The sequence below is a fragment of the Mandrillus leucophaeus genome, unplaced genomic scaffold, assembly GCF_000951045.1.
Source record: "Mandrillus leucophaeus isolate KB7577 unplaced genomic scaffold, Mleu.le_1.0 Scaffold118, whole genome shotgun sequence".
Taxonomy (NCBI): Eukaryota; Metazoa; Chordata; class Mammalia; order Primates; family Cercopithecidae; genus Mandrillus; species Mandrillus leucophaeus.
This window is the reverse complement of record NW_012100098.1, coordinates 2,912,910-2,939,405: the sequence shown is the minus strand read 5'-3', so window position 1 is coordinate 2,939,405 and position 26,496 is coordinate 2,912,910. Positions and strand designations below refer to the sequence as shown.

General features: G+C 40.4%; 1 protein-coding gene across 1 annotated transcript in view; it reads left to right on the top strand.

Moving 5' to 3' along the window:
• Positions 1-26,496, top strand: part of DIP2B (DIP2 disco-interacting protein 2 homolog B (Drosophila)) — a 159,906-nt gene that overhangs the window by 19,033 nt on the left and 114,377 nt on the right. The window contains exon 2 of the mRNA XM_011964405.1: positions 9,323-9,475. The gene's annotated coding sequence lies outside the window, so the exon portion shown is untranslated. The remainder of the gene's footprint in view (positions 1-9,322; positions 9,476-26,496) is intronic.

Genomic DNA, 26,496 nt, shown 5'->3' with positions numbered 1-26,496 from the left:
ACCAGTGGTAGCTAAAAAAAAAAAAAAAAAAGAGGAATTAGAGACGGGGTCTTGCTATGTTGCCCAGGCTGGTCTCAAACTCCTGGGCTCAAGCGATCCTCCTGCCTCAGCCTCCTCAAGTTCTGGGATTACAGGTGTGAGCCACCTCTCCCTGCCTTGTGAATGATTTTTTTGTGTGTGGAATTGATTTGTAGTTATCTTGGGTTGCATATTTATGTATATTTTATATTTCTTTTCTCAAATGTTACATAAATCTTTAAAACAGGACTTCAGAAAAAATTAACAGTGTAACAGGAAATATGGAAGATAACGCAAGTTTTAAGAAAATATTTAAATAGTAATGGAGCGCTCGCTTTGGCAGTACATATACTAAAACTAGAACAATATAGAGAAGATTAGTATGGCCCCTGTGCAATGATGACATGCAAATTCATGAAGCGTTTCATCTTTTTAGAACATTAGGCCCAAGTAATATGTCATTGTGTAAGGAAAAATAACATGCAAAAAATAAACCGAAAAAGGAAGTGGTAGAAATTTAGTATGGACAAGTTTGGTTAATATTAAGCATGGGTGGCTGGGCTCAGTGGCTCATGCCTGTAATCTCAGCACTTTGGTAGGCTGAGGCAGGATGATCACTTGAGACCAGCCTGGGCAACATAGTGAGACCTCATCTCTACAAAAAAATCAAAAAATTTGCCAGGTGTGGTGGTGCACACCTGGGATCTCAGCTACTCAGGAGGCTGAGGCGGGAGGTTTGCTTGAGCCTGGGAGGTTGAGGTTGCAGTCAGCCATGATTGTGCCACTGCATGCCAGCCTGGGTTGACAGAGCAAGACCCTGTCTCCAAAAATAAGAAAAGCTAACTTAATTCAGTAGCATCATAGGGATTAGGTTCTAAAGTCACTGTATGGCAAACATCTGCTTCAAAATTACCCTAAAAATCACTTAAACCTCCCAGCATTGGAACTGACAGTTGTTTCTTTAGTTAAACAAGAGCCACGCCTTATCTGGTATTTAAGGGCCATACTGTCTTTTAACAATAGATTAAAATTTATAAGATTAAAGATGAAAAATTCAGGGCCTCAAAACGCTCCCACTTTGAGAGGCATGGAAGAAATGAAGATACGGCAGATTCACACCTCCCATCTCCTGCTCATTCTGAGCTGTCTGCTGTTTGAAAGGAATGGCCCACAGAACATCTTTCAGTAGTTGGAAGCTCCTGTGGCCAAGTATAAAGCTTCCCACACGCCTCAATTAGCAGACTTCCAGGGAGAAGCGGCCAGGAAATTAACTCTCTCTTTTGGCATGGCCCAAAGAATTGAAGTTTCAAACCACACGCATTCTAACTTCTCTGTAAATTAGTCACTCTTGGTCACTCTTCGAGTTGCAGGAAAATGGAAGATTTTGTGGAGAAAGGTAATTTCCCTGTGCTGATCCTGTGGTCTAACCTTTAAGACACTTTGGATACAAGTAACTGATAATTCCAGCTAGCTTTAACAGAAAAAGAGTTCATTCCAAAGTTACAGGGGTTACTGACAAAATCTAAGGAGAGTACATATTTACTGAGTGCCTGCTGTGTTCCAAATACTGTTTCAACACCAAGGAGACAGCATGGGACAAGACACTGCCCAGAACCTACCTGGTTTGCTCCGTCACTCTACTTAGGGGTTTGTTCAATTAGGGAAGTCATGTAGAGGCCCTCCTTGACCAGCCCTATAAATAGTCCCCACTTCCATTATCTGAGTTGCATTTTAAAAGAGCTGTCTTTGGCCATCCCACAGGTTATGGTCTTTTTGTGTGTCTTATTCGCCTGCTGGAGGAACATTATTTTTTATTGTTTTTATTCTTCATGTCCCCAGTTTCTATCGTTAGTGCCTGATATATAGTGTCCTATAAATGTTTGCAGAACTAAAAAGAGCATTTAGATTTTCTGGCATTTTTCTTGAGTAAACATCTATGAAGATAAAAGTGTTAGGTAATACAAGAAGCAGAGCACTCTACAGATTGTAGAGTGGTCTCTTCTTGTAGATTGATCATGGCAACTTGTCTCCACCCTCAATAGGCCTTTTAATTTAGACCTACTAAAACCTCAAGAGGCTGTGCAGAGTATATCAATTCTCAAATGATATTCTAGCATTTCTTTAATTTTTAAATGAAGTTGGTGCATCTATTTTAAATAGTACTACAAGATTTATAACAACAGAAATGAGCAGAAAGAAAAGGAGAGGCAGGGTACTGCTCATTCTCTTTTGTCTTAATGTATTTGAGATTATTTGTGACCTTTGTGTATTTGATTTTCTTCCTTCATCCTGTAACTTGCTTCTGTCTTTCACTTCATTTTTGAAATGAATCATGTTGATCTCCTGCTTCAGAATAAGATCTTACCTTTCATGTTTTCTTTGTTGGCCTATATGCTTCTGTATTGTTTTTCCCCCTAGACTCCTGCCTACTTATTTTTTAGGGATAAATAAGTTTATGAAGATAGTTATTAATATTTGTTGATGTTCTTTAGCTTGTCGTGATAAGAAGTTCTCGTGACCCAAAGGTTTTTCCCAACATGGATTCCTTTTGTGATTGCTGCTTGTTGTGCTGAGTGGCAGTCCCCGGTGTTGCAGTTCCTATAAGTACACTGCACTTGGCAGCTGCTCCATGCCCCTTTCATTACAGTTCTTCTAGGTTCAGTCCTGCCCTTGAAGTTGTTCAAGGGTGCAGGTGTGACCAAGTTAAAATGAAACAAAGGAAAACCCTTGTGTTTTATTCTCTCTATCAAGCCTCTAATAATGCCTCCTGGAATAGTCTGTAACCCTATTTTCCTTAATGTCGTTGTGTAAGTATATGAAGATAGTGAGAGGCACACATTTTTGCATACAACTTATATGAATTGGAGATACACAAATAAGTAGGATTTTTAGGTAAACTTTAAATGGCTATCTCAACATTTTTGTGTTTCTTTTTCCCAGCCAACTACTATTATTGGTAGAGGTGAGGAGACAGATAGAATCTTAATTATTTATTTTAATTAAAATACTAAATGCTTGCAATATGAAAGACCAAGGACCGGTTACTACAGGAGATACAAGATGATTAAGACCAGTCTCTGACCTCAAGTTATTTACACTATAGCAGGAGAGATGACAATGACACAAATGAGGACCACAAAAGAGAGTAGAATAAGTACTGTAAGAGAGCTCTAAACAAAGTACTGTGGAAATTCAAAGGGATATGAACTTAAAGCCAGTTATTGAAATCAGGAACAGCATTTTGGAATGACACAGAACATTTCCAATTGTAAATACTCAGTAAGCAATGTGCCTCTGTGTGTGTATGTATGCATAGGGTTTGAGGAGTGGAATCTATTTTGTTTTATCTATCTTATTTTGATTTAAAAGTTCCTTCCCAAATGAGGCTCATAGCATAATGGAAAGAACATAATATCTTTTTTCCAGTCCCTGTTCTGCTTTCATTTGTTTGGTTTGGATGGTATTAGAATCCCTATGAATTGGAGCACACATTGCAATTATATCTGCCCCCATATATCTCATCAGAAGGAAGTCCAGTATTTTCCTCTTGGGGCTTCTTTTTCCTCCCAAATTGTCTGAGAACCCTCAGGGATTATGTAGGCAGTGCAAAAGGAGAGGTGGTAGATCCAACTTTCACACCCAAAGGGGAAAGATCCCCACAGTCTGCTGTTTGCTTTCTGTCATCTCACAGGGTGCTGCTGAAAACTGGTCCTCACTGTGTGACCAGCCAGTAATGCTGAGCCTGTTCTCTGCATCAGCTACTCTGATGATCTCTACTTGGACTGGTGGAGCAGAGCTCCTAGTGTTGGCTCTCTTAGCCTCATGCACTACCATTTTCCTGGTGTCGGGTGGCCAAGGAAGCTCTGGGTCAGGATCTGTTCAGACACCTACTGCTTAACAGACCCAGAACTCCCAACCCACATTCCTTACAGAGTCTACACCTGGAAAACAGGCAGGTGGTCCCTTTTCCAGATTCCAGACACCAGCACTCTCATTCCTCTCTTGCCTTCTCTAGGCGGAGAGGTTAATCACCTACCCTTCAAACGAAGACTTTCCTCAATTACTCACAGCTGCTCTAGCCTCTCAATCAAGGTACATTTACCATCCTTCTTGGATGGTGTGGGAGTGAGGGCCCTATAATGATTCAAGGTGATTATTGACTCACTCTCACTGTGGAAAAATCTGTGACGGGCATCCTGCTTCGTTAATAGTATCTGTCACATGGTGCTGTTGTGAAGACATAATGAGATGGTAATAAGCAAGAGCCATGGAAGTATTATTGATATTCTGTCATTCCTTGTAAATCTCTTCAAAGGCTGCCCACTCGGCTTAGGGCAAGTGACTTGATGCCACTTTTCTAGTCCAGTCTCATTTTGTAACACTCTACCCTTTTGCTGTATCTTTAGCCCCACTGGTCTTAGACTTTAAGGCTTTTCTCCTTCACTGGGCTTCTACAAACACCATGCTTTTGAATGAAGTGGCTTTTCCTTCTCTCTGCCTAGTTAAGTTTTGCATCACTGTCTCCTTTTAACAGACATTCATCTTCACTGAAATTCTAATACAAGTTAAATCCCCATTATGTGGATTAAGAGACCCTTGTTCTTTTCCTTCTTAGCATGTATCACAAGGTCAAAGGTATACACATGGTGACCACTTGTTTAATGTGTTTCTTCTCTGGACACTAGCACCAAGGCATGTGTCCAGGCATGTCTGCTCTGTTCAACTCCCGGAAGTTGAACTATTAGGTTCCTTGTTCTCAGAGCCCATCCTGTTTCACTGTGTTACTCTTGCAGGTGAGAATATCTGTTAAATCATAAGCAGAGTTAAAAGATAACATGTGGAGGCTGGTGACTTCCTTCCATCTTCCTGAGTGGAAATGTTGTGTAGTTTTGTGCTACTAAATACCATTTTTTTCAGATTATCATCCTTACCATATTCAAACAATAGAAACATACTAGACTCTGATGTATTTTTCTGCCAAGGAACAATAAATTATATACATGTTGGTCATTGAGAAGGAAGGCTTTCTGTTTTTGAACCTAAAATGTGTACTTTTTATTGTTACTAAACCTTTTAACATCATCACTATTTAAACATAATGGTGACCCCTAGTGGATGTTCTGCATAACAGACTGAAAGATCAGAAACCCCCCACCTGAAGCTCTTGCTTTGTAATAATCAGCAAGTTGTCTTTTTCTTTGGATCTCTATTTTATTTTATGCTAGAATTTAGATGTCATGAAGAAGACTTAATTTGTGAGTCTGGCAGCTTCCATTCCAGCACATATTTGTATTTGTCTTTGGTTTTATGCATAATTCATTCTATAAGCAGAACAATGAAATTGTAAAGAAATAGAGAGTACCTCAATCCAAATACATTAGGGATTTTTTTTTGTCCCACCTGACCCTTATAATTGTATATAAATAGTTTTTACATACAGTTATAATTATATTGTGTACACAATATTTTGTGTTCTTTTATCACTTGGCATTACTTTATTTGGAATGAAGTATCTGCATAGTCTACATATTTTTCATTTTTAATGGCATATAGTATCTCATTATGTTGATACATGTAGTTAAGTTTCATCTTTGCTTTTAGCTTTTCCTTACCATGGCAGTTAAACTGTGTATATCTTATTCAAAACACAGTAATCTGTATTTCAGCACTCCAGGTAATTTCTGAGATCTAGTTGGAGTGTGAAACCGTGGTTCAGGGAATGATTTACCTTGAGGCAGCATCTTGCCTGCCCAGCTGATATTACATATGCTGTTAAATAATGCCCTGCTGTCCTCCCATGCCCCCACACTCCTTCCCTCCTCTTTTTGATGAGGCCTGAGATACAGGTTGAGTAGCCCATATCTGAAATGCTTGGGACCAGAAGTGTTTCAGATTTCAGATTTTTAAAAAAATTTTTGGAATATTTACCTTATGTACCAGTTGAACATCTGAAATCTGAAAATTGGAAATTAGAAATGTTTCAAGGAACATTTCCTGTGAGCATTAGACAGGAGCTCAAAAAGTTTTGGATTTGGGTGTTTGGGGTGTTCAACCTGTATGTTGTTTTCTGCTTCCATTCATGATAAATCATTGCCCTTGCAAGTGAGCCAAGATGGGAATAAATCTCCACTTTTTTTTTTTTTTTTTTTTTTTGAGACAGAGTCTTGCTCTGTCACCCAGGCTAGAGTGCAGTGGCACAATCTCAGCTCACTGCAACCTCTGCCTCTGGGTTCAAGTGATTCTCCTGCCTCAGCCTCCCCAAGTAGCTGAGACTACAGGTGCATGCCACCATGCCCGCTAATTTTTGTATTTTTAGTAGAGACAGGGTTTTGCCACATTGGCCAGGCTGATCTTGAACTCCTGACTTCAGGTGATCTGCCCACTTAGGCCTTCTGGCCGAATTGCTGGGATTACAAGTGTGAGCCACCGTGCCTGACCTAGTCAACACAATTTTTAAAATCTAACCAGGACGTACATTTCTCCCTCTTACTCCCAAATATGCATGAATTTGTCAGTTGCTTTCAGGGAAAGGAAAAGGAAGTCATTGATTTTTAGAAAGTTGGAAAAGCTGGCCAGGAGTGGTGGCTCACACCTGTAATCCCAACACTTTGGGAGGCTGAGCGAGGCGGGCAAATTACTGGAGGTTGGGAGTTCAAGACCAGCCTGGCCAACATGGTGAGACCCCTGTCTCTACTAAAAATACAAAAAGAAATTAGTTGAGCATGGTGGTGGGCACCTGTAATCCCAGCTACTCAGGAGGCTGAGGCAGGAGAATCGCTTGAGCCCAGGAGGTGAAGGTTACAGTAAGCAGAGGTTGTGCCACTGCACTCTAGCCTGGGCGTCAGAGCAAGACTTTGTCTCAAAAGATAAATAAATAAATAAAAATAGGAAGTTGGAAAAGCCTACTCAGTGTCGTAATTTAGGAAGCTGACAAGTAAATATTGTTTTAACTGATTTTGGGTAGGGATCTGTTGTACATGGTTATGACCTTATAATTAAGAAAATCTGATATAATTTAAATTTTATTCTTTATAGTTAGCTATTTTCTTGTTGTCCTGTGGTGAACATCAATTTTACATTCAGAAAAAGAGCTTTTCTAAATTACAGAAAACTTGTAAAACCTGTGGAAAAATATGTAAATTATCCAAACTCTCATCACCCAGGATAACTTCTGTTAATATTTTACTGCATTTGCTTTCAGCATTTTCTTTTTTTCTTGAGGCAGGGTCTTGCTCTGTTCCCCACGCTGGAGGGCAATGGTGTGATCACGGCTCACTGCAACCTCGACCTCCAGGACTCGAGTGATCCTCCTGTCTTAGCCTCCAGGAAGCTGGGACCACAGATGTGCACTACCATGCCCAGCTAATTTTTTTTTAAGAGACAGGGTCTTGCTATGTTGCCCAGCTGCTCATTTTCTGCCTCCATTCATGATAAATCATTGCCCTTGCAAGTGAGCCAAGGTGGGAATAAATCTCCACAAATTTTTTTTTTTGAGACAGAGTCTTTCTTACTTTTGTTTGGTAAAACTAGAAAATGTAACAAGGTATGGAAAATGTTAAGAATTTAGTATAGCTATTCTGTGAAATAGATTCTGAAGAGAATTTAGGTTGATTAAAACTTCAGTTATAATCCCAGACATTGTAAAATCTGTTTCTGAAACATTTTCTGCTCAGTTAATATATTTTCTAATGAAAAGCTCGGTTAAGAGGAACCATCAAAAACAGCATTTCCAGATCCTTAAAAGCACATTAGTGGAGAAGACCCTAAAATATACTCTTCCGTGTGTGTGTGTGTGTGTGAGAACCATTTAAAGAAATAATGGTTTTGTGGGCCAGGAATTTGGGCAGGGTGACTATTTTGCTCTATATGGTTGCCAGCTGGGGTCGTTCAGTGGTTGTCTTCCTCCTCACGTAGTAGATGGGCTGCTCTGGACAGTCTAAGATGGCTCATTCAAATGTTTACTGCCTTGACAGGGCAGGTGAAGGGCTGGGCTCAGCCAGTACTATTGACTAGAGCCCCAACACATGACCTTTCCAGCATGCTACCTGCTTTTTTGTTTTCTTTTTAAGTGATAAAACATTGTCATTATGAATCTCAGTTCCTGTAATACTTTGATGCCATCAGTGTTTACTGGGGTGTGTGGCACTGTTGCTTGTACTCCCCAGACCACTGCTTTGAGTCTTCCCCCCCCACCCCGCTTAATTTTTTGGCTTTATAGGGTGATTCTGAGCTGGGGTCTGGAGCAGTACATTTGCTGTGTAGATGACATCTTAATATATTGGGCACTTAATTTGCTGTGCGGAAGCTGTCTTACTGGGCATAACCAGGTGCTATTTCAGAAACTTAAAATAAGCCTTAAAGAAGGAAATCCTGCAATATGTGACAACCTGGAGGACATTATGCTGAGGGAAATAAAGCAGTCACAGAAGAACAAATACTGCATGATTCCACTTATATGGGATATCTAAGAGAGTCAAGCTCATAAAAGCAGAGAGTAGAATGGTGGTTGTCGGGGGATATAGGGAGCGGGAAATGAGACATTGCTGTTCTGCAGGTATAAAGTTTCAGTTATCCAAGGTTAGTAAGTTCTGCTTTATAACATCGTGCCTTATTAATACTAGTAAGATATTAATACTACTGTATTTTACACTCAAAATTTTGTTAAAAACGTACATCTCATGTTAAATTTTCTTATTGTAATTTTTTTAAGAAACAAATTTGGAATTAATCATTTGAGATAAAAAGGCAGGAAAACATCAGAACTTAGTGTTTTTCTGTTTATTTACCCCATCCCTATATTCTTGATAAGACAGTATATTTTGGGAGGGCAGAGTATGGGGACAGGACAGGGTCAGCGATGAGTGCAGTTGGAAGAGGGGCTAATAGGCTTGAAGCTGTGCTTGCATAATCTCCCTGTTTTTGCTTGAATTATGTTTATCTGGAGTGACTGACGGTATCCCCAAGCTATTCGTTGTCTCACTGTTCAGGGTTGGGGGTCATATGCAGTCAGCTCCCCATCACTACTGCCTCTCTTTGGAGTCTCTGGAATGGCCTTTTAATTTACATTTGTCTTCTGGCTATTCCTCTCTTATCAGCCTGTTGACATTTAAGGCTCTACGATGGTATTTTTTAGTTTGGATGTCTTTGCATCATATTTATGTATTTATATTAAAACTCTCTAGCCCTTTGCTGTGAATGGGGTAATAGTACCTAGCTCAGAGTGTTGTGGGAATGCTTAAAGGGCTTTAGAAAATGTTAGCTATTACTGTTACTGGATAACCATCTTTTAAACTTCCTTTTTTAGAAACTGATTCAGCAGTACAGAAAGAACTTAGAAACCAGACACCTGCTCCATCTACAGCTCAAACTTCTGCTCCATCTACAGCTCAAACTTCTGCTCCCTCTAAGTACCACCGAACTCGATCCGGGGGAGCCAGGGATGAACGATATCGATCAGGTGAGGAGAAGCCGCAGAATGACCAGCTGAATCGTTTTCCTAACAATAGTATGAACTGTGTATCCTGAGAGCTTCCAATACTTGTTTCTTTTTCCCCCTCCATGAGGCACCAACAAGTCTATATTAACTCATTCACCAGTCATTTATTTTGTACCCTACTATGTGTCAGGTATAGTAGGTACTCAGTAATTTGCTGGAAATGGAACAGTACCTAAGACTGTTTCCAGCTAGGCGACATGGCTCACGCTTGTAACCCCAGCACTTTGGGAGACTGAGGTGGGCAGATCACTTGAGGTCAGGAGTTTGAGACCAGCTTGGCCAACATGGTGAAACCTCGTCTGTACTAAAAATACAAAAATTAGTGGGGCATGGTGGTGGGCGCCTGTAATCCCAGCTACTCAGGAGGCTGAGGCAGGAGAATCACTTGAACCCGGGAGGTGGAGCTTGCAGTGAACTGATATCCCACCACTGTACTCCAGCCTGGGTGACAGAGTGAGACTCCGTCTCAAAAAAGATAAAGACTGTTCTGCCCTCAAGGAATTTAACAGTTTAAGAAGAGACCAGACAAGCATACAAGCACAAAGGCCATGTGAATAAATAAGTAAATAAGAAAGTGGAGGGTTGGGTCTCGTGGGTGGTACTGGGAGAGCTCAGTGGATTCTATTGGAAGAGGCAGGCCCTTCTGTGTTTGCCAGAGCTAGAGCTATTGTGTAACTAGTCTCTCTTAATTGATGGAGCTGAAAGAAAACTCTCAATGAAATTTCAAATTAGTTATTTCTTTTAACCCAAAAAGTACCCACAGGAAGGGAAGGAGCAAGGTGTGCCTGTCTGGCAGCAGGAGCATGCTCCTGCTTGCACTGTGCTTGGGACCACCTGGCGGCCAGTACCAGGTGTGCAGCTTTGATAAGCAGAGGAGCGACTGATAGATCCCTAGAGCGTGTGTGGTGCAGCAGGCCTTTCCGACGCCCACTTCCCGTCCACTGCACCAAGAGTAGTCTCTGCGGCACATTTCTTGTTTTAAGAAGTGGCAGAATTAAGCAAAAAGAGTAATGGAGATATTATTTATTTTCTTCAGATTTTTGTCTTCTTTGTACTGACCAAGGTTGCCTTAACGTTTTCTTGAACTGAAAAACACAGTCTATATCACATCCTCTCAAAAACTGCTTTAGAGAAAATGAGGAAAGGACACAGTTGAAGAGCTGCATCAGCTATTTTGTGAGCTGGTTTTACTAGATAGATATTTTCACACACAGAAGGAGAAAAGGATGAGAAGTGTTCAGTCAGGGGAAAAAAAATAGAGGTTGTAATTTTATACCTAAACTGGTCTTGAGTGATCAAGAGAGGCTTGCTCAGAGAACAAGACATCTAAGCTGAGTCATGGCAGACAGACAAGAGTTAGCCAGGGAAATAGTGTTCAGAACTTAGACTGCAAGGGCCAGAAAGAGGTGGGAGATGAGGCTAGAAGGATTACCAGAGACCAGATCTTGTGGGATCTTGAATGTCACTGAAGGATTTTCAGCAGAGCAGTAACATCATCAGATTTGTATTTGTTTTAGTAGCTCACTCCAGCTATAGACCGAAGTGCCTTGGCACAGGGCCTTCCATATATAAGAACTAAGCAGATATTTTGCAGAAAGAAGAGAATAGAAGTATTTACTAGTAGACCAGGTGCGGTGGCTCACGCCTGTAATCCTAGCACTTTGGGAGGCCAAGGTGGGTGGATCACTTGAGGTCAGGAGTTCGAGACCGTTCTGGCTAACACAGTGAAACCCCGTCTCTACTAAAAATACAAAAAAATTAGCTAGGCATGGTGGTGGGCGCCTGTAGTCTCAGCTACTCGGGAGGCTGAGGCAGGAGAATGGCGTGAACCCGGGAGGCGGAGCTTGCAGTGAGCCGAGATCGCGCCACTACACTCCAGTCTAGGTGACAGAGTGAGACTCCGTCTCAAAAAAAAAAAAACCAAAACACGTTGTAGTTACTAGTTAAGGAATGGATTAGAGAAAGGGAGGGCTGGAAGTAGCAAAGCATTCAGGTGCTCCCCTTTGTTGCCAATCACCTAAGCCTGATTTTCCAGCCACCTAGTGTTGCCTTTTGAGGCTGGAGCCCAGGTTCAGCAGCAGCATGCTCCAACCTGTCCAGAAGGGATTTTAGCCTTCACAGCTTTCATCCCTGGCCTTCTGGGAGTGAGTGTGTGTGTGTGTGTGTGTGTGTGTGTGTGTGTGTGTGTTTTACCTTCCTTTTTCTTTGTTTTTACAGCATGTAATAAAGGATTATTAAGGATCCAGAAGGGTGATTTTCAACATTCTATATCCAACCCAATCAAATGTGAAAAAGTTTTTTGTGAGCTTATTTAGTACTATAAAATTTTGAGCTTCGCCTGTTAAAACCCAGCTGTAATCTGTAGTCCCTGCTCTTTTGCACCTTTGCTTTTTGATTATCCCAAGTATTAGAAAGTGTATGCTGTGGATCAGATACTAGTCAGCTGACTGTGGAGATTGTTGGCTAGGTGCTGGCGTACTGGAGAGTTTTAACAATTGTATGTTCATCTCACTGGGAGTTTTTCTGTGTGTCTGTGTGTGTTTAAAGGATAGTAGCAAGAAGTAGGCCAGAATGAGGTAGAGTAGGGGAGAAAAAGTGATTTAAAAACCTTGAAGATATTGAAAGCTATGAGGGTCCTCCAATCCTATCAGGAGGGGAACGTGAAAAGAGGATGCAAGCATAGACTTTGGGTGAAAATCAAATTTTTCAGTATATTAGGAATTGCTCAACTAAATAGCAAAAGAAAACTCAAGATGTGAAAGAAATTGAGTCTCTGAGAATTCTGGCTTCTCCGAATAAGAAGAAATCAGCAGGGGTGGCTCATACCTGTAATCCCAGCACTCAGAGAGGCCGAGGCAGGAGGATCATTTGAGAAGAGACCAGCAGCAGCTGCAGAGGTGGGGCAGATAAGTAGTGGAGGTTGATGGGAGCTGAACTTATATCTGTTTGCTACTCCAGTCATAGAAGAGGTTACATTTACATGTCATGTGCAAAAATAGCTGAAGAATGTAAGGTATGTTTAATAAAAATTGCAACAATTCAGAATAAAGTGATGGCTACATAAGAAGGATTTTATATTAATGCTGGTAAGTGTAATTATAAAACCCTTTCTTATTTGATGGAGGCTTATTAACACCTATAACATTTCAACCAGTCATAATTAAATCTAAATAGACTTAGTGTTCACATTTCAAACACAGTATAAAGAACTTACCTTTATTCAGAGTTTAGATTATCTGACGTGATTTCATTCTTTGTGCTTTAGCCAAGAGGGAGCTTACATTTCAAGTATACTACCTTATTAGTGTATTTCTTTTTCCTGCACCTCCAGGCATGATGCACCTCCATACACGTAGTATGGTCTCAAATGTAGAAAACACAAATTAATGCCTGAGATGAAAAGTGATCTTATTTTAAGTCATTCTGACTCTCTTGATGTTAATCTCTTGAGAAGTTAGGTACCTCAAACAAAACAACAAAAATAAAACAGGATGTTAGGGGAGTATTCGTATTACCTTATTCAGCTCAAACATGAGTACTGGAAAATGATACCCAGCTTCTACATGCTTCTGGGAGAGATGTCCAAAGTCACTTGTGTCTGGGGACTGAACTCTGGAAGTGACTTCTTTATCAAAGATCAAGATGAATTGTGTGGTGTTGAATGAGTCAAATTCAGTTAAGAGAGCTGCCTGTTGTTATCAATAAGAGTCTTTGCTAATAGATAACTGACCATCTCTTTTTGACACTGGTGTATGGGTCAAGGTTTATCATGTTAGAAAATAGTTGAGTGGCTTGATTTGTTTTGTGATCTGTTGCTGTGAATGCCTGTGACAGGGAAAAACATGCTCTGTAATTACTAATTATCCAGATGTTACAGGCCTTCTAAAGCTTTCTTAATGTGAATAATTCCCTAGCTTTGTCCAGTTTGCCATTACATGTTTCATATCATATATAAAAATACTTTGGAAATGTACTCTTTTTAATTAGTAAATTTAAAAATTTGATTTGCTGTTGTCTGTTACTTTCTCGGTAGAAGTGATTAATCATTTTCTAAGACAGCTAGGAATCATTTTTCCTTCTAATATAAGGAGGACATTTTTCTCACTTTTAACATACCTAAAATAAGAATGTTTTATACAAGATGACATCATAGATTCAATTAAATATGGAATCATGATTCAACTAAATAAATTCCAAGGACGCTACAATTGTATAATCAGTATAAATGCAGTATAAAATTATTTCATTTCAGAGCTAAAAATAAGTTGGTAATGTCTTAAAAGTAATAGCCCAACAGTTTGGCAATATCTTTAAAATTTTAAATAGTCATGCTCTTTATCCAGAAATTTTACTTCTAAGAATTCATTTTATATAAACACTCGTGTGCATAAAGATATATACATACATATACAAAGCCGTTTGTTGTGGTATTATGTATAGTCCAATGGTTAAATAAGTCATAGAATGTTCACACAATAGAATTTTATGAAAGTTAACTTGAGGTAGATGTATTTGTGCAAATATGGAAGGATGTACAAAATCCTTTTTTTTTTTTTTTTGAGACAGGGTCTCACTCTGTCACTCAGGCTGGAGTACAATGGCACAGTCATGGCTCAGTGCAGCGTCTAACTCCTGGGTGCAAGCAGTCTTCCTGCCTCAGCCTCTCAAGTAGCTGGAACTACAGGCACACGCTACTGTGCCAGGTTAACTTATTTTATTTTAATTTTTTTGAGACAAAGTTTTGCTCTGTCGCCTAGGCTGGAGTACAGTGGCGTGATTTCGGCTCGCTGCAGGCTCTGCCTCTTGGGTTCACGCCATTCTCCTGCCTCAGCCTCCCAAGTAGGTGGGACTACAGGCACCCGCCACCACATCCAGCTAATTTTTTGTGTTTTTAGTAGAGGCGGGGTTTCACCATGTTAGCCAGGATGGTCTCGACCTCCTGACCTCGTAATCCGCCCGCCTCGACCTCCCAAAGTGCTGGGATTACAGGCGTGAGCCACTGTGCCTGGCCAACTTACTTTATTTTTTGTTGAGATGGGATCTCACTTTGTTGCCCACGTTGGTCTCGAACTCCTGATTTTAAGCAATCCTCCCGCCTTGGCCTCCCCCAGGTGCTGGGATTACAGTGGTGAACCATCTCGCCCAGCCCAAAATATACTTTTTAAATAGTAAAGGCAAGACAGTATGTAGCATATAATCTGATTTTTATAAATAATATGTTTATACTTGTAATATTTATAACATTATTATGTTATAATAATATAAACAGATGCTAGTATGTTTATAGACATGGAGACCTGGAAAAATATATACCAAACTATTGAGGCAGGATTATTTTTGGGAAGTGGTGGGTCTAGGGAAAATTTTTACTTTAGCATTATATATGTTTAGATATTTTTGCAATGTGTATTTTTTTCAATCTTTTATTATGGTAAAATAACATAAAATTTATGCATATTGTAAATTTTAAAGATAGATTTTAAGATTTTAAAGTCTTAATTATTTTATTTATTTATTTTGAGATGGAGTCTCGCTCTGTTGCCCAGGCTGGAGTGCAGTGGCACGATCTCAGCTCACTGCAACCTCTGCCTCCTGGGTTCAAGTGATTCTTCTGCCTCAGCCTCCCAAGTAGCTGGGACTACAGGCGTGTGCCGCCACACTCAACTAATTTTTGTATTTTTAGTAGAGACGGGGTTTCACCATATTAGCCAGGCTGGTCTCGAACTCCTGACCTCGTGATCCACCTGCCTTGGCCTCCCAAAGTGCTGGAATTACAGGCGTGAGCCACTGCGCCCTGTCTATTATTATTATTACTTTTAAGACAGAGTCTCACTCTGTTGCCCAGGCTGGAATGCAGTGGTGCTATCTTGGCTCATTGCAACCTCCGCCTCCTGGGTTAAAGTAATTCTCATGCCTCAGTCTCCCGAGTAGCTAGGATTACAGGAACATGCCACCACACCCAGCTAATTTTTGTATTTTTAATAAAGATGAGGTTTCCCTATGTTGGCCAGGCTGGTCTCAAACTCCTGGCCTCAAGTGATCCACCCACCCTGGCCTCTCAGTGTGCTGGGATTACAGGTGTGAGCCACCATGCCGGGCCCAGTTATTGTTCTTAATGACTTTTACTCTAAGTATGGATTCTTCTGATTTAATGCTGGGAGCTAAATGCAGTACTAACTCGCTTTGCCACCCTAATTGTGAATTTTTCTGTCTCTGTCCAAATCTAATCTCTGATCTGGTGATGACTGGCACTGGCACACTAAGATCATTTTATTTCTGATACATTCCTTATGCTGTAGAAGGTCAGTTGAATTCAGTTCAGCAAGCATTTATTGCAGACTTCCTATAATTTGAGAAAAATGTTAGATTGCTAGAGAAACCTAGATGAAAACACAGGAGTTTTTCTTCTGTTTTTCTTGTCCATCTTTTTTTTAGGGGGTGGGGTGGGGGTCAGGGTCCGGCTCTGTTGTCTAGGATGCAGTGGAGTGACACAGTCAGCTCACTCCATCCTCCGCCTCCTGGGCTCAAACTATCGTCCCTCTTTAGCTCAACTAGCTGGGACTACAGACAAACCCTGCCATGCCTGGATAATTTTTGTATTTTTTTGTGGAGGCAGGGTTTCACCATGTTGCCTAAGGTGGAGGGTTTTTTTTTTTTTTCTTCCCCCCTCCTCAATACAAGGTGGTACAGAGGTGACACAGAAGAGGGAGACGGGAAGGCATGCGGTGTCAAGAATGGGCTTCAGAATGGAGGTGGTGATGTCTGAGCCATTTTGAAGGATGGATAGTTATTTGAATGTTCCAGGCAGAAGAAACATAATTTATCGAAGCAGGGGAATGTGAAATGGAAAATTAAAATATCCCCTCCTCTTCCTCTCCACCCTGCACTGAGTAGTGCCCTAATTAGTGTTGTGATATCCTATTTCAGAAATTAGTCATTGCTGCTTCTGCAAGAGGTCAGTACCTTAGAAATTAAGGAAAAATGGCATGACTGCTTGTTGGCTTGCAAGGAATTCCTTGAACTATACCTCTCTGCTTTATGACTCAACCCACCTACACATCTGCCTTTCCCTCTATCCCTATCTGTCTGTCTATGGAAAAATCCTAACAGGTAAGGGCACTTGGTCTCAGTTCTCGCCCTGGTCCTTAAAGCCCAGCTGTGCCACTCATGGATCATATGCTAACCACTTTGTAAAAATAAGCCAAGAATAGGAGCAGCTGGCCGGGCACGGTGGCTCACGCCTGTAATCCCAGCATTTTGGGAGGCCGAGGCAGGTGGATCGCTTGAGGTCAGGAGTTGGAGACCAGCCTGACCAAAACCCGTTTCTACTAAAAATACAAAAATTAGCCAGGCATGGTGGCATGCGCCTGTAGTCCCAGCTACGTGAGAGACTGAGGCAGAATTGCTTGAACCCAGGAGGTGGAGCTTGCAGTGAGCCAACATCATGCCACTGCACTCCAGCCTGGGCAACATTTCGACACTCCCTTTCAAAAAATAAAAAGAATAGGAGCAGCTACTTTGAGACTAAAAATAACATATTCCACTTATCTTTTTGGGAAAGATGAGAAAAGAAATGTTTCAGTGTTATCCATAGATGTGGGGGGAAATGGCTACTCTTTTATCTTGGTGGTAAAGGTATTATTTCTTTTGTTACGAATGAGATTGGACATTTGGAGATATGTTTACTGGCCATTTGTGCTGCTTCTGTAAACTACCTGTCCATTGCCTAAGCCTATTTTTATTTTATTTTATTTATTTATTTATTTATTTCAAGATGGAGTCTCGCTCTGTCGCCCAGGCTGGAGTGCAGTGGTCCCATCTCGACTCACTGCAAGCTCCACCTCCCGGGTTCACGCCGTTCTCCTGCCTCAGCCTCCTGACTAGCTGGGGCTACAGGCACCCGCCACTATGCCCAGCTAATTTTTTGTATTTTTTAGTAGAGATGGGGTTTCACCGTGTTAGTCAGGATGGTCTCGATCTCCTGACCTCGTGATCCACCTGTCTCTGCCTCCCAAAGTGCTGGGATTACAGGTGTGAGCCACCGCACCCAGCCTCTATTTTTTTTTATGTTGGGTTGTTCATCCCCCCACAACCCCATCTTACTTGCAAGGGTTTTTTTTTTTAATCCTAAAGATACTAACATTTTAATTGTACCATAGGTATTTGCCAATGCAGACAGACGAGAAAAATCAGTGAGAAATGTAAGAATTAGAAAAGAAGTAAAACTATTTACAGTTTATAAGATAATTTATCTAGAAAACTCAAGAGAATCAATGACAGAATTAAAACATATTTGGTCAGCAAGATACAACATTAGTACAGAAATCAACAACCTTCACATATGCAAATAATAAGCAGTTAAAAGATACAATAGTACAGCAAACTTCATTTACAAAAGCACTAAAGGTAAAATATATTTAGGGATAAACTTAAGAAATGTCTAAAACCTTTATGAAAAAACTTTAAAACCCTGAAAGACAAAAAAGTAGACCTAATAAGCGGAAAGACATCCGTTGTTCTTAGGGCAGTTTAACACCACGAAGATGCCAGGTCTGTCTAAATTACTTTACAGGTCTAATCTAATGCCAGTAAAAGCAGTATCAAATTTATTTACAGAGTTAGAAAACTCATTTTTGAAGTTCATTTGGGAAAATAAACATATAAGAATAGCTAAGAGAACACTGAGAAAGAAAAGGTACAAGGAGTGACTACACGTGCCAGATATTAAAACATCCTATAGAGACTGTAATTAAAACAGTTTAGTATGGCACACAGATTAGCAGGCAGACCATTGGAATAACAAGTTCAGAGGTAGACAGGTGTATATCTGGGAATTTAGTATACAATAAAGATTACATTACAAATCACCAGGACAAAAATGTACTTTTAAATAAGTGACACTAGGACAGCTGGAAAAAGATTAATTAGATCCGTATCTCACACCATGTATAAGCATAAACTTCAGGTCAGATGTGGTGGCTCATGCCTGTAATCCTAGCACGTTGGGAGGCTGAAGTGGGCAAATCACATGAGGTCAGGAGTTCAAGGCCAGGCTGGCCAACATGGTGAAACCCCATTTCTACTAAAAATACAAAAAAATTAGCTGGGTATGGTGGTGAGTGCCTGTAGTCCCAGCTACTCAGGATGCTGAGACATGAGAATCACTTGAACCCAGGAGGCAGAGGCTGCTGTGAGCCGAGATTGTGCCACTGCTATCCGGCCTGGGTGAAAGAGAGACTTTGTCTCAAAAAGAGTATAAGCTTCAAAAATCAGAGATCTATATGTAAAAAAGAAACTATATTAAGTGCCAAACGAGCCCCAGGCACCGTGGCTCACGCCTGTAATCCCAGTGCTTTGGAAAGTGAAGGTGGGTGGATCATCTGAAGTCAGGGGTTTGAGACCAGCCTGACCAACATGATGAAACCCCATCTCTACTAAAAATACAAAAAATTAGCCAGGGTTGGTGGTGGGCGCCTGTAATCCCAGCTACTCAGGAGGCTGAGGCAGGGGAATCTCTTGAACCCAGGAGGCAGAGGTTGCAGTGAGCTGAGATCATGCCACTGCACTTCAGCCTGGGCAACAAGAGTGAAACTCTGTCTCAAAAAATAAAGTACCAAATGAAAACATCACAAAACTTTGCTATAATCCAGCCTATAGAAAGCCTTATGGAAAGGCTCAGAATGCAGATGTAATTTTAAAAACTACATAAAATATTTTTTTTATGGTTAAAAAACACATAAATGTATCTTTTTGACAGTTTTTAAGTATACATTACAGTACTGGTAACTGTATGCCTGTTATTGTACAGCAGATCTCTAGAACTTCTTCATCTTGTGTGACTGAAATTCCATACCTGTTGAACAACAACTCATTTTCCCCTCCTCTCAGCCTCCAGCAACCACCATTCTACCTTCCTGCTTCTGTGAATTTGAGTATGTCATATAACTGAAATCATGCAGTATTTGTCTTTTTGTGATTGGCTTATTTTATTCTACACAGTGTCCTCAGGGTTCATCCATGTTTTGGCAGATGATGGGATTTCCTTATTTTTTAAGGCTGAATAATATTTCTTTGTATGTATATACCATGTTTTACTTATCTCTTCCACCACAGTGGGGATTTTGTTGCTTCCACATCTTAGTTATTATGAATAATGCTGCAGTGAATATGAGTACAAATATTTCTTTGAGATCCTGTTTTCGGTTCATTTGGAGAAATATCCAGAAGTGGAATTGCTGGATCGTATGGTAAATCTATTTTTTTAATCTTTGAGGAAACTCCGTACTATTTTCCATAGAAGCTATATTGTTTTACAGTCCCACCAGTGGTGCACAAGCATTCCAATTTCTCCAAATCCTCTTCAACACGTATTTTCTGATTTTTTGATATAGAAAAAATTCTAATGGATGTAAGTAAGGTATGGCCGTTCTAGTGGCTGTGAAGTAGTACCTCATTGTGGTTTTGATTTTCATTTCCTTGAAGAAAGTGATGTTGAGCATCTTTTCATATGATTGTTGGTTGTTTATCTTCTCTGGAGAAATGTCTATTCAAGTCCTTTGCCCATTTAAAAAATTGGGTTAATTTTTTTTTGTTACTAGGTTATAGAAGGTCTTTATTTTGGATATTAATACCCTACCCAATATATGGTTTGTAAATACTTTCTCCTATTTTGCAGGTTGTCTTTTTATTCTGTTGATTGTTTCTCTGATGAGCAGAAGTTTTTAAGTTTAATGTAGTCTTATTTGCCTATTTTTGCTCTTATTGCCTGTGTTTTTGGTGTCACATTCAATAAATTGTTGTCAAATCCAATGTCATGAAGCTTTTCCCCTCTATTTTCTTCTAGGAGTTTTAGTTTATGGCCTTACTGGTTAGGTCTTTAATCTATTTTGAGTCAATTTTTGTATATCATGTTAAATAAGGGCCCATTTTTCATTCTTTTGCATGTGGTTATTCGGTTTTCCTAACACATTTGTTGAAGAGACTATCCTTTTCCCATTGTGTAGTTTTGGCACCTTTGTTGAAAATCATTTGACGTTCTATGTGAGGATGTATTCCTGGGCTCTCTATTGTTCTGTTGGTCTTTATGTCGGTCTTTATGCTAGTACCAAACTATTTTGAATACTGGAGCTTTGTAATTATATTTTTTTTAAACAGGGACAGAATCTCATTGTGTTTTCCAGGCTGGTCTTGAACTCCTGGGCTCAAGCAATCCTCCCCACTCAGCCTCCCAAAGTGTTGGGATTACTTGTGTAAACCACCATGCCCATCCTGTAATAGTTTCGAAATAAGGAAATATAGGCCGGGCGTGGTGGCTCATGCCTGTAATCCCAGCACTTTGGGAGGCCAAGACAGGTGGGTCACTTGAGGTCAGGAGTTCAAGATCAGCCTGACCAACATGGTGAAACCCTGTCTCTACTAAAAATACAAAAAATTAGCCAGGCGTGGTGGCAGGCACCTCTAATCCCAGCTACTCAGGAGGCTGAGGCAAGAGAATTGCTTGAACCCAGGAGGCAGAGGTTGCAGTGAGCTGAGACTATGCCACTGTACTCCAGCCTGGGCAACAGAGTGAGACTCTGTCTCAAAAAAAAAATATATACACACACACACACACACACACACACACACACACACAAATTAGCTGGACGTGGTGGCACATGCCCATAGTCCCAGCTACTTGGGAGGCTGAGGCAGGAGGATCACTTGAACCGGGAGGCAGAGGTTGCAGTGAGCCGAGACCGCACCATTACACTCTAGCCTGGGCGACAGACCAAGACTCCATTTCAAAAAAAAGAAATATAAAGACTTCAGCTTTGTGCTTCTTTTTAAAGATTATTTTGGCTATTTGGAATCTTTTGAGATTCCGTGTAAAAAGTTTAGAATTGTTTTTTCTATCTCTGGAAAAAAATGCCATTGGGATATTGATAGGGATTCCATTGAATCTTTAAAATGCTTTGGACAGTAACAACATTTTAACAATATAAAGTCTTCCAGTCCATGAACACAGGATCTCTTTCCTATGTCTTCTTTAATTTCTTTCAGAGATGTTTTACAGCTTTTAATGGACAAGTTTTTCACCTCCTCAGTTAAGTCTATTCCTAAGTATTTTGTTCTTTTTGATGTTATTATAAATGGCATTATTTTCTTAATTTTCTTTTCAGGTAATTCATTGTTAGTGTATAGAAACACAACTTTTTTTTTTTTTTTTTTTAAAGAAACAGGGTCTCCTTCTGTTGCCCAGGCTGGAGTGCAGCAGTGTAATCATAGCTCACTGTAGCCTCGACCTCCCGGGCTCAAGTGATCCTCCCTTTCAGTTTTTCTGAAAGAGTTTGAGAAAGATTTACATTAATTCTTATTTAAATGTTTGATAGAATTCTCCAGTGAGGCTGTCAGGTCCTGGGCTTTTCTTTGTTGGAGAGTTTTCAGTTACTGATTCAATCTCCTTACTAATTACAGATCTGTTGAGATTTTCTGTTTTTTCATGATTCAGTCTTGGTAGGTTTATGTTTCTAGGAATTTATCCAATTTTTTGTAGATTATCCAATTTGTTGGCAGATATGATTCCTAGTAGTCTTTCTTCTTCTTTTTTCTTTTTTCTTTTTTTTTTTTTTTTTGAGAAAGGTCTCTGTCACCTAGGCTAGAGTACAGTGGCACGATTATGGCTCACTACAGCTTCAGTTCTCCCACCTCAACCCCCGACCCCCAGCCCTGGGTAGCTGGTACTGCACGAACAGACACGCCCATGGCCAGCTAATTTTTGTGTTTTTTGTAGAGACAAGGTGTTGCCATGTTGCCCAGGCTGGTCTTGACCTTCTGGGCTCAAGTGATCTGCCCACCTCGGCCTCCCAAAGTGCTGAGATTACAGGCATCAGCCCCTGTACCCAGCCCATAGTCTGTTATAATTCCTTTTATTTCTGAGGCATCCAGTTGTAATGTCTCTTATTTCTTATTTTAGTTATTTGAATCTTCTTTCTTTTTTTTCTCAAGAAAGCTGAGGATTTGTCAATTTTGTTGATCTTTTCAAAAAAGCAACTCATTTGTTGATTTTGCCCCCATTTCTCTGTTCTCTATTTCATTTAATTCTACTCTAATCTTTATTATTTCTTTTCTTTTCTTTTTTTTTTTTTTTTGATACGGAGCCTTACTCTGTTGCCCAGGCTGGAGTGCAGTGGCACAATATCAGCTCACTACAACTCCCACCTCCTGGGTTCAAGCAGTTCTCCTGCCTTAGTCTCCTGAGTAGCTGGGATTACAGGTGTGCACCGCCACACCTGGCTAATTTTTGTATTTTTAGTGGAGCGGGGTTTTACTCTGTTGTTGACCAGGCTGGTCTGGAACTCCTGGCCTCAGATGATCCACCTGCCTTGGCCTCCCAAAGTGCTGAGATTACAGGTGTGAGCCACCACGCCCAGCACCTTCTGCTAATTTTGGATTTAGTTTGTTCTTTTTTTAGTTCCTTATGGTGTAGTTTGGTTGTTGATTTGAGAACTTAATTCTATAATAATTTTTAAAAACCCATCTTCTGCATAGTTTCAAAAAAGCCATAAACAATGTCAAAAAAACAGATGCCATACTGGAAGAAAATATTTTTCTTTCTCTCTCTCTCCCTTCCTTCCTTCCTTCCTTCCTTCCTTCCTTCCTTCCTTCCTTCCTTCCTTCCTTCCTTCCTTCCTTCCTTCCTTCCTTTCCTTTCCTTTCTTTCCTTTCTTTCCTTTCTTTCCTTTCATGTCACTCTGTTGCCCAGGCTGGAGTGCAGGTACTGCAGTCATGGCTCAGGCAGCCTTGACCTCCTGTGCTCAAGTGGTCCTCTTGCCTCAGCCTCCTGAATAGCTGGGCCTATAGGCACATGCTACCACATGGCTAATTTTTTATTTTTTGTAGAGGTAGTGTTTTATTATGTCACCCAGGCTGGTCTCGTACTCTTGGGCTCATGTATTCCTCCCATTTTGGCCTCCCCAAATGCTTGGATTACAGGTATGAGTCATCACACCTGGCCCGAAAATATAATATAAGGAAAAACAAACAGAGAAGGCTGATAGAAAAAATGGCCAAATGACATGAACATTTACTTCACTTAAAAACAGACAACATAAAATGGCCCTTAAGTCCTCTATAAAAATGTTTAATCTCATTAATGATCAAGGAAGCACAAATTAAAACTATACTAGGATATGAATTCTTAGCTGTCAAGTTGGCAGCAATCAAAAAGCTAGACAACACACTCTGAAGGTTAGGCGGTGAGGAAGTAGGTACACCTGTACGTTGCTAGTAGTAATGCAGTGTGGTAAAAACTGTTTTGGGAGAGGAATTTTTCAAGATGTGACAAAATTTAACACATATTTGCTTTTTTATTTAGAATTCTCTCTTGTCAGAATTTACTCTGAAGGTAAGCTCTGATTAGCGTAAAAATATATTTGCAGAAGGCTATTTGTTGCATTATTTTAGGTGCAAAATATTAGAAACATCTACATGCCCAGACATAGGATAATAGTTAAATAAACTGTGTACAGTAGAGTGCTATACAGCTGTAAAAAAGAATGAAGAAAGCTGATAGCTGATAGAGAATGATTTCCAGGGTATATTGTTAAGTGGAAAAGCAAAGTGCAAAAAAATACAATATGCTTACTTTTGTGTATGAAAGACAGGGAAATGAAAAGGTATACATGTCTGCTTATTTTTGTAAAAAATAGTAAATATGTATGTATCTACTACCTATAGCAAAGGTAGGTGGGATTGGGGCGGAAGTGATTGTTCGGGTAGTAATACTTCTTTAAGCTAACTTTTTGGTATAGTTTTGACTTTTGGAACATGTTAAATTTTAATCAGCAAGATTGGGAAAGACTTATAGAATATAAACAAAAAAATGATGAACCTAACTATGTGAACTGTGTAACCACATCAAAGCAGGAAAGGATGAGAACTAACTCAAACAGTTTTTGACCATGATACTTTAACTATATGTCCTCAGTCTAAAGACCAAAAGGACTACAAATAAATACTGAACACTAGTTAGAAGATTTATTTTTCATATTGACATAAGATAGTAATTTTTGGCTGGGTGCAATGGCTCACGCCTGTAATCCCAGCACTTTGGGAGACTCAGGCGGGTGGATTGCTTGAGCCCAGGAACTTGAGAGCAACCTGGGCAACACAGTAAATCTCCATCTCTACCAAAAATACAAAAAATTAGCTGGGTGTGCACCTGTGGTCCCAGCTACTCACACGAGTTTGAGGTGAGAGGATTGCTTGAGCCCGGGATGTGGAGGTTGCAGTGAGTTGAGATCATGCTGCTGCACTCCAGCCTGGGTGACAGAGTGAGACCCTGTCTCAAAAATAAAAAACAAACAGTTTTTAAAATGTACTTCCTGTGTATGGTAGGATTGAGAAATGAGTAAAATATATTGATAATATTGTGAACCAGGTTTCATCCTATTAGAGAAGGGAATTATAAGTGAAAAGAGGGAAAATTAGAATGATGTTGAATTGGAAATGGAGGTATTAATATGAACTCATCATTTTAAATATAGTTAGTAACAGATGTAGTTTTATGTGTATGAATTTCTTGATCCACCAAAAGGGCTTAGAAAAGATTTCCCAGGCCGGGTGCGGTGGCTCAAGCCTGTAATCCCAGCACTTTGGGAGGCTGAGACGGGCGGATCACGAGGTCAGGAGATCGAGACCATCCTGGCTAACACGGTGAAACCCCGTCTCTACTAAAAAAATACAAAAATCTAGCCGGGCGAGGTGGCAGGTGCCTGTAGTCCCAGCTACTCGGGAGGCTGAGGCAGGAGGATGGCGTAAACCCGGGAGGCGGAGCTTGCAGTGAGCCGAGATCCGGCCACTGCACTCCAGCCTGGGCAACAGAGCGAGACTCTGTCTCAAAAAAAAAAAAGAGAAAAGATTCCCCAATAGCACTGAGTACCCCTGCTTCTAAGATCTTGGTTTTTAAATACCATTCATTCTTCACTAAAAGGAGCCATGTTTCCTTGAAGAAAGGTATAATTCTAGGTCTGGAGCGGGAAAAGTACCTCATGAGCATGAAATATCTTATGTCATAAAACAGCTGCTCAAAATGATGGAACTGTGTCTAAAGGACATAAGAACCAGCATGAAGGGACTCCTGTTGGCCAAATCTGCAAAAATATGAGCATCAAAATAATGATAGTAACAGAATAGTCATGGAATAAAATGAAAATCAGTGGGCTCATTTTGATATAAATAACTAGGGGAGAAAGGAAAGCTTTTTTTCTTTTTCTTTTTTTTTTTTTTTGAGGTGGAGTCTCACTCTTTCACCCAGGCTGGAGTGCAGTGGTACAATCTTGGCTCACTGTAACCTCTGCTTCCCAGGTTGAAGCAATTCTTGTGCCTCAGCCTCCCAAGTAGCTGGGACTACAGGCATGTGCCACCATGCTCAGCTAATTTTTGTATTTTCAGTGGAGACGGGGTTTTGCCATGTTGGCCAGGCTGGTTTCGAACTCCTGTCCTCAGGTGATCTACCCTCCTCAGCCTCCCAAAGTGCTGGGATTACAGGCATGAGTCACCGTGCTGGCCTGGAAAACTTTTTCTTATAATACATACCAACTAATAAATATAGAAGAAGTGGTGGAGCTATAAAATTATCGTATTATAATATAGTAGTTGATTCCGTGCACACTTCAGCAGCACATATACTAAAATTGGAATGATACAAGGAAGATTAACATGACCCCTGAGCAAGGATGACACACAGACTCATGAAATGTTCCATTAAAAATAAAAAATATTTTTCAAAAAATGGTGGGCACAGTGGCTCACACCTGTAATCCTATTCACTTTTGGATGCCAAGGCAGGAGAATCCCTTGAGCCCAGGAGTTTGAGACCAGCCTGGGCAACATAGGGAGACCCCATCTCTATTAAAACAAAAACAAGATCACGAGGTCAGGAGTTTGAGACCAGCCTGGGCAACATAGTGAGACCCCATCTCTATTAAAAAAAAAAAAAATTG